Source organism: Amphiura filiformis, chromosome 12, assembly GCF_039555335.1.
Source record: "Amphiura filiformis chromosome 12, Afil_fr2py, whole genome shotgun sequence".
Classification (NCBI taxonomy): Eukaryota; Metazoa; Echinodermata; class Ophiuroidea; order Amphilepidida; family Amphiuridae; genus Amphiura; species Amphiura filiformis.
Window position 1 is genome coordinate 3,746,179 of NC_092639.1, and position 10,000 is coordinate 3,756,178.

Consider the following 10,000-nt stretch of genomic DNA (forward strand, 5'->3'; position numbering starts at 1 on the left):
CGACGATCAATTGAAAATTTTGACTTTCGTATTGAAGATATGGATTTTTTCCCCAAAACACCAACAACAAAAAGGTCTTTTGGGAAAAAATCCATATCTTCAATATGAAAGGTAAATTTTCAATTGACCGTCGGCTTTTCCTTCCTGCTACATACACTTTAAGAATATATCATTAGATTTATATAATTTACTTCGAGGACTGTTATATATCAAAATTTGAAAAATATCAAATTTTTATAATTTGTCATAAAATTTGTATTATATTGTAATTTTCAAAAATGAAAATTATTTGATATCAGAAAGACATGCTTCGTATTCAGAATGCAATTCGATAGGTCTGAGGTGCTCTCATGTCCCACAAAAAATACTGTCGAAACGCAATAAACGCTCATTTTAGATCCCTTAAGTCTCCGTGTAATAAAATTTTATTATGCCCTATTTGCAACATCCATGACATTGCTGCCACACAAACATATCTATACTCTATATGTAAAGACAACTTACTGTACTCTCTATACATTCCTTTACAGAAATGCAAATGTGCATTCACGATCTTCGCCATGGATTGCTGAAGCCGAGCTCCTGTCACGTCATTTGATATCTCCTTTGGATGTCCCGCCCCAGACTACGACTCTGAAACACTTGAAGACAACCCTATATACGAGTCTGGAGCAACATCCTCCAGTCAACCATCTCAATTACCATCTCAACATCTGCTACCACCTGCAGTATCACGCCCTAATACAACCCAGTATCGATCTCAATTCAGCGCACCTGCGTTACTCAACCGAACCCCTTCACTTCCTGGAGACCAAGTGTCCGTTGTAAACCCACTATTTGAAGGGCAGTTTGCGACCCGTGGGATGTCTTCAGAGTATGCTAGAGTGAACAGAAGTATGGCGCCGAGACCGAATGAAACTGCAACAAATCAAGGTATACGTGGTCTTCCAAGGTCTGCTTACACTAGAAACAACATTGGCATGGAAGCAGGACCTTCTGACTTTGCGGGCATGAATCATCAGCCTCCATCGTATAATGAGGCATTGGATATGGAGAAATACGAACTGAAACAAATGTTTCGAAATGAACCTTATTCTACGTATCGATAATAAAGGGACTATTATCGATTAGTATAAAGATAGGTAACCAAAACAATATCCCGAAGGAGTGTGGCCAAACTGGTTATCGTCCCATGATCACATAGGATTGTAAATACAGTTGTAGTAATAATAGTGATCATAGAAATTGCCACTGATTAGTACATTAGTACTAATACCAATGACTCAATTAACCCTGTCTCAGGTGTCAACAATTGTACTCGTAAAGTCAATTCATCTCATTATACTCCACGGTTGTTTCATGGCATGTAATACTAATACTACGGCATTGTAAAGTAAAAGTGAACACTGATGGCGCTATTTATTTTAAATCGTGTTTTCATCTTTAAAAGGTAGACACTGGTATAATGGCATTAAAATGTCAGAAAATATCATGAAATGTAGGAATAACTTATATTATTTGGATAAATTTAATTAATGCAAATAACGCCCTCAATTTGCACAAAAATATACAGTTTATAGAAATACCTCAAGAAAGCAGAAAATGATGAAGAAGTCAATAAAGAAACCAAAATCTGTGTTAAAAATAGCTAAAAATGTATGTATATATTAGTGTGATAGCTGTTGGTATTGTCCCGGTCTAGAATTGAACATTATTATGTGAGATAATTTAATAAATGACCACATCAAACAACCGTGACTCATCCATGCATTCATTCAATCTCGTTTAAGTGTTGATGATGACATTGACAGAAGTAATACTAGTCATGCTCAAAATTTACTAATATAATAATATTGATGATGCTGAAGTTGTAAAAACGTAAATGTGATGAATACTTGTGACAAATAAAGCATCATCAAAATGTCATTTTATGTACCACTTGAATGTCTTCTTGAATATCATATTGTACATGAAAAGGCGCTTAATAAATGATGCTTATTATTATATTGTACAAATTTGGTTAAAATAAAGCTGATAAAATGTGTAACACTTGGTATTGTAATTATGTGCTTCTTCAAACCATCCGTATCTGCTCTTCCCCTCAGAGATTACTATGTAAGTTTAGAGGTTAAAGGTCTGTAACCCGATCGATAGCATCATCCCCCCGATTTTTTTCATTGTTGATGCGGTTTTGGTATCACATAATAGATACTATCCTGAAATTTGACGCTCCAAGTCGATGTATTTCCGGAGAAATCATGAAACACAGCGGTTTTTACAGGTTACCAGTTGTTCGCATTTTACACGACACGGGAGTTTTGGGTAGTCATAGAATGAAATCGGAATAGATTCGGAAGACTTCACCCCAGTACCAGTTCGTCCGCAAAATAGATCAAATAGGCCCCTAATGTCAAACTATAGATGGCGCTATAATGATATAAAACAAAAAACAAAAATAAAGAAATACATAAGAGGCGAAATAAATAAGGAAACATGACCTATATTGTCAAGCATGATACGAGGAATATGAAAACAATTATGAGAGCACCCCCCCATTAAAAAATTAGTTAAAAAATAAAACAAAGAAAAATCATAAATATGTGAAAATGTGTATCATATAGCTAAAAATAAAGAAATAATTAAGCGAAGTAAATGCAGCATGGGCTATCTCGTCAAGAATGATAATGAGCGCAGTGATATGTAATGTTTTTAAAGATTAATCAGTATGAATAGAGGGTATAAAAGTGTACAGGGGCGAGCTGGTTTTCAGTGCCAAGGCGAACACTTCCTGTTTCCACCGGGACATGCGCTCGGCCGTTGTTTCGGGATGCCTGACCAGAATGCAATTCACGCGTACCAGTGTATTGGCTTGCTAATATGCTAATTATTCACATTTATGCTGAAATTGTTCCTGTTTTCTCACATAGATGGATAAAGGGGACAATATTTGACATTGTATGTAAGTTTGAAGAGAATCCATATCCTAAACCGATAGGGTTACCCCCCTTTAATGACTGCGCATCAGTTGTTTTCAGGATATTGTGAAATATCTAAACATTGTACTTTGGAACCGAGGGATATTCCAAGGTCCAAAGCACAATGTTTAGTGATGTTTAGATATATTATACCCGAAAAATAACTGATGCATTTTTTTCTTTTAAATTTGAAAACAAAATACAATTTTCCCTGTAAAAGAATCGAATAGCCGACCGATTTGGGAAATACCACTAGCAACCAATCACACTAGCGCGCAATCATGCGATGTCCAAATACGGCGACCAGCGTCTGCCTAAATTGTTCGAATGCTCGTACGTCACGAGACGCGTTCATTATACTTTTTCAATAACCTGCATTTGCGTATTGGATTAAACACGTCGCGTATGAGTTGTTTATCAACAAAGGTAAGGGACTGGTATATCGATATGCTCTAGTGATCCCCATGCAACCACTACACTGTTCAATAGCCTTATTGTGATGTGGGGGGGGGGGGGAGTTTTAAAAGCATGGGCCCTGAACATAATATGATGCGCGCCCATACTGCCAGGCAAAAAACAAAGGAAATTGTGGTGAAGCGTGCGCATACTGCCAGGCAATGTGACATCAGAAGTCAACTCATCAATATTCATGAGGTTTTGAATATTGATTATAACTGTTTTCCTGGTAAGGATCTGAAAATTGCCCATCTTTATCACAGTCTTAGAAATATGGTTGACCATCTTCGTGTTTTTCTCTCAACTTAATAACTTTGACATTCTTTCCATTTGTAAAATTTCATGTAAACAAATCCAATTGATTATTAGCTAAAATGAACAGATGTAAAACATACCTACAATATATGACGTTTCGTGCTGCATCGTAGCACTTTATCAAATCGACTGACCAAACCTCCCAGTCCTTCTCGTCTGCTTCCTGTTGGCTCTTGACGTTCGTGGTTCTATTTTAGGTTTACGGAGCTGGTCATAGATGTGCGGAAGTGATTTCCTTCATCCCGGTTTAGTGTGCCCCCCTTCCGTATCCAAATCGCTTCTTTTATGTGTCTTCTGTTTCTGTTTTACTCTTCGTCTTTTATGCTCACGTCATCACAGTTGATCACATGATTGTTTTTCGCTACATGGTCTGTGATAGCGGATTTATTAACCTATCCGGTGACTGAGGCCTTCCTCGGTGCTCGGGTGTAAGCCTTAGTTGAGGTTTTTTCCCTTCGGTTTTGTGTTCTTTTAACCGTGTACCAAGCACTCCAGTGGTTCCACCAATGTAGGATTTTTCATAGTTGCGACATGGGTTTTCATAAACACATTCGGCTGTTTGTAATGAATCGCGTTTGTCCTTCGATTGGACCAAGATGTTTCTTAATGTCTAGTGTGACTTAAAGGATGTTTGAACGCCATGTTTACTAAATATCCTCCTGGCATGCTGCGAAAGCCCTTCTTTGTAGGAGAGGACGACCATATGCCTAGCTCTGGTGACAGACTGTGATGTTCCTTTTTCTTAGGTTTCTTTTTGTCCACGTTTCTGAAAGCCAATACCTACATAATTTCAGGGCTTCCTTTATTTTGCTTTCTTCCATTCGTTTGTCTTCCTGCTCTGAGATAACTGTATCCTTTGTATCCATTATTTATTTATTTATTTATTTATTTATTTATTTATTTATTTATTTATTTATTTATTTATTTATTTATTTATTTATTTATTTATTTATTTAACAAGTTTACTTTACAAGTGACAAACTTTGGAATTTAGAGTGCTCAAACCCATTACAGGTGAGCTACAAATTCAAAGTATAGACCTCTGGCAAGGCAACCGTTACTAAAAGTTTCACGGAATACCCTCACTTACAATCATTGGGTATACCGATCATCAGACGGATAATTTGTCATGATTTCAACTTAACAGAAATGTTTATACATGTATATACATTCTGTAATGGATTTGAGCACTCTAAATTCCAAAGTTAGTCACTTGTAAAGTAAACTTGTTATATTACGCCCCAACTATTTTTAATGGTTGAGCACTCTCGACTACTTTTGGAGTAGAGACTGTTCTGGTTGGCTTGGTTTGTCATTTTTTCGACACCACAGAATGTATATACATGTATAAACATTTCTGTTAAGTTGAAATCATGACAAATTATCCGTCTGATGATCGGTATACCCAATGATTGTAAGTGAGGGTATTCCGTGAAACTTTTAGTAACGGTTGCCTTGCCATAGGTTTATACTTTGAATTTGTTATTTATTTATTTATTTATTTATTTATTTATTTATTTATTTATTTATTTATTTATTTATTTATTTATTGTTTCTTTAGGCAGGGCAGCCCCGTCAATCGTAATACACTGATTTCCAAGGAGGCCCTGCAGCAAAAAATACAACATTCTAAAGCGAGCTTCAGACTCCGTATTGTACGTACAATATTGTATGTACAATATTTTTCGTGACGTCAAAAGTATTGCACGTCCAATAAATATATGTGCCACGACGAGTTGAATCAAATTAAATAACGCGCTATAGAGGCCTTGCATGTGACGTATCATCCCGTAAATATGGCGGACTACTCAAATGCATTCAACAAAAGCATGATTGCAATCTACCGTGACAGTTCGTCTCACACACATAACCCTGCACTACGATCAAATAAGTTGAAGACAACATTTGATTGAATGGACTGCACTCCGCCATAACTACGGTGAAGGACACCGGTTCAAATCCTTTGTCTGGAGCCAATCGATAATTTCATGCAAGGCCTCTATAACCCTGACGGTTCATTGTTTGCTAAATCCAAGCAAGGTCACCCGAAAATCTATGCAAGAGAAATTTCTACTGCTGCTGATGAAAAATCCTAGAGTGCGTTTGGAGGTTTTTCTGCACTTTACCAGTAGGCCTAATAAATTCATTAAAAAATAAAATAAACATTTAGAGGGAATATTTTTACTCACTGCTCATCTGATCCACTTTCCCAGGAAACTAAATACTGATACTCCTTAGTTTTTTCACTGACTTTCCAGACATAATTATGAGTAAACATCAAATTTAATGTTTACAAAACAATCAAATATATATACATTCGTTTGCATTTTGTACATTAATATTAATATTAATAATGTACAAACATTAAAAAAGGGGGCCTAAGAGTATGTCTATTTTTAATCATATACTAATTCCGCCATGCCCAAACATATTTTATATATGAAATCGTGTAAAAACAGACCACTTGTAAATCTATGGAACCCCAAATTCCAATCAAAAATAAAAAAAACTTTGTTATCAAATACACTAGGCCTATACATTGTATTACAGGAATTTAATATAGGGTGCATTTTAATAAATAAATAGATTAACACGGGTAACGGACGAAAAATATTTGGCAATACCGGATTTACTACAGAGCCAGTGGATAAAGAATTAATTAAAATTAAAACAAATTAAATGAGAAAATGAAAGCAAGGACATTTGGTGAAGTATTGTTTTAGAATGCGAAGGAGTCCTAAATGTTATCCTGGCCCAGGACACTGATTAATGTAAATTCGACCCATAGTTATTTTGTCTACTTTTGCCAGCATTCAACCTGTTCAATGTAATTTATGCCTATTTTTAATAAAATTCCGAAATCTGACGTACAGTAGGCCTATCAACGTTGTATCGTGCACAAATTATGATTCGAGACTATTTCATTTGACACGGTTGTATGGATTTCAAAAGATCGGTCCTGTAATAGATATCGAATAGAGAATTACAGCAGGAGGCTTTGAGGATGCCGTAATCCTCTTGACAATCAACCAATCAGAGAGACATATTTCAGAAATATGTTCGTATAGATGAAACTCTTTCAACTCTGAAATATATATTTCAAGTAATCTCGTTTCACATTAGCAGACACGAAGAGACGGTAATGCTAATATACGATTTCAGTCAAATATTGGTGCAAATATACGATTTCGGTCAACTATTTGGCTATTCTTTGCCCAAAATTATGAAATGTTTATTAGTAACAACTCTTAGGAGGGTTTTCGAGTAATTTTAACGAAATAATGAGGTAAAATAAAAGAAGTACAATTTTGGATGCTTAACTGTGGTGTTCTAGGGGAATTAAAATATCACAATTAACATGTTTAATTCAAAATCGTTGTCCTACAAGCACGTGTTAAATGGCTCGATTCACATTAGGTATAAATTGGGACATTGTCAGATTGTGTGAACATTACAAATACAAACAATAAGGTTGAAAAAAAAGCCATTTAAAAATGATTTTAAAAGATCGTCTATTTTGTAGCTTATAGCTGATTAGACCAAATATCTGCCTCTGACGAAAAAAAATGTTTTCTATGCTGATTTGTTTTGTAACGAGTATATCATTTCAAAATAAAGAAATAAAGGCGGATATTACTTTTTTACTCAACGCATTACTATCAATAGGCCTATAATTAATGAAAAAGTATAGAAGGCGTTGCATCCGGGTCTGATGAGGGTGGAGGAGCACAAGCCGTTTTGGCAGTTTTCCTATGGATTTTCTAAAATTCAGATCAATGGGGGGGATGTATTGTGATGATCATAGGTAGGCCTATAACATACACCATCATAACATTAACATGCCTCACCGATATCAACATGTAAAAAGGTGTTACAAATTCATAACACAACGTGTTATAATGTAACAAATGCTATGCCAAAACTTTAAAAAATAATAAAAATATCAATATCAATAAAATCAAAACCAGACTAAATACATAGGCCTACAAATAATACTTAAAAGAAACTGACTAAATCAATATATGACTAAATATAAATGAATCTCTAAATCAATTAATCAATCAGTAATCAATCAATCAATCAATAAATAAATAAATAAATAAATAAATAAACAAATAGGCCTAAATAAATAAATAAATAAATAAGAACTGAATGTACCATTTATATTATTATTACAATTTTAATATTTTTTTATATCAGTATTAATATTATTAACTTTAAAGGTGCCCATTGATTATATAATAATTCAAGTACAGTTGAATACAAGAAGACATAAAAAGATGTTCATCATTCCGTGCACGAACACTGCACTAAATTTACCACTCTTAGAAATTTGGCAACTCCGTATCAATTAAGCAACCAATGATTGTGGCAAAATATATATTTTCCCGGTACATACTTTTTATTGTACGTGCAATACTTTCTGACGTCACGAAAAATATTGTACATACAATATTGTACGTACAATACGGAGTCTGAAGCGCACCTTATAGAGTAATTAAAAATGCAATCTTAAAATTTAAAATTACATACAAGTACATAGATCATATTAATTATTTTACGATACAATTTTGAAATTACATAAGAATACACAGATGGGCCTATCATGCAGATGGAATATACAAATTTATGAAGGAAGAATCCTATGCTTAGATTGTGAGAGACTCATGGATTCATTATTACATTTAATATCAGCAGAAAGACTGTTTCAAATTTTAGCTGCTCGTGAAGTAAAAGTCATTTTCCCTGCATTAATCACGTTAATAATCCATGACATTTATGGAGATCGAAGTTCGTTTGACTCCTGGTACCTTTAGAATGCATGCTGTACATTAATTAAATTAAAATAAGAGTTCGAATGACGCTGAGTTGAAGTAGGTGGAGGTACTGATCCGTGTGTGTCAGTTTAATGGAGCCATCTGGTTTCTTGACAATGAGGGTGTCAAAGAAGGCGAATTGTTTGTTTCCTCGTTTTCATAAGTGAATTTGATATGTTACCGGTTTTGTCTATCTGGTTTATCTCTGGTGTGAGTTGTTGCGCTGATCCTTTTTTGACAACTTCATTTCTAATGGTTAACCAGCACCTTAAACCTAAAACAGCGCCACCAACGTCAAGCTCCAACAGGAAGCAGACCAAGAGGACTGGGATATTTGGTCAGTCGATTTGATGATGAGAAAGTGCTAAGATGTAGCACGAAACGTCATTGTAGGTATGTTTAACACCATTTTACCCAATAATCAATTGGATTTGTTAGCATGTAATTTTACAAATGATATCTATTGACAATCTTGATGAATTGTTTACGGATCTTAGAAAGAATTTGACATTCTTTGTTTAACTGATATTGAGGATATAGAAGTTGCTAGATAGTTATAATTTATATAGAATACACAGGAAAGGTGTAAAACTATAGGTGATGGAATATTGTACTATATGTGACGTGTCATGTCAAAAGGAGACACTTTTGGGCAGATTATCAATTTTGAGGTTTTTACATAGCTTAAATAAAGAGATATTTTGCTCTACAACGCCGTTTCCCCCAATGAAATTGGATATTCCTAAGCGAAGATATTGAGTTCGTAAGTTATGGTGTTATAAAATTGGAAATTGAGATATCGGCCTTGACAAATATTATTGACAATGTTGAGAGTAGGAATTACCTTGAAAAATGTCTTAAAAAATACAAGATGCCAGTTATAATGCGGTCTGAAACTATCCGACAATATTTTTGACATTAATAACATCACAAACACGCAACAAACCCAAATTGTCAAAAAAATCACCCCGGGCAGATGGCTATTTCTCCATTTACGACCCTGCCCAAAAGTGTCTCCTTAGACATGACACGTCACATATATGTTAATGTTAATGATGTAGAGTGGTTCCCAATCTGTGGCACTTTTTGGGGTCGCAGGCCATTTGAAAAATGGTCGCGAGCAAAACCCTTACAAAAGAAAATCATAAAGCTAGCATTATAAACATAAGCATCAAAGAAAATTAAACAACACCGACTATAAATCGCGTTAGCTAAAACTACATCGCGTATCACATTGTTTAGCCTTTTGGCTTATAACTCCGTTGGAGGTAGATCAAACTAAACATTTTCAGAATCCTAATGATCTGATCAGGGGAACATTGTGATGAGTTTTAAACACAATTCGGCAGTTTTGAATTTTGACCCCTATATAAACTTTGACCTTGGATATCTTGAATTGACAATTATTCTACTTCTCTTATAATCTCATTTTGTACC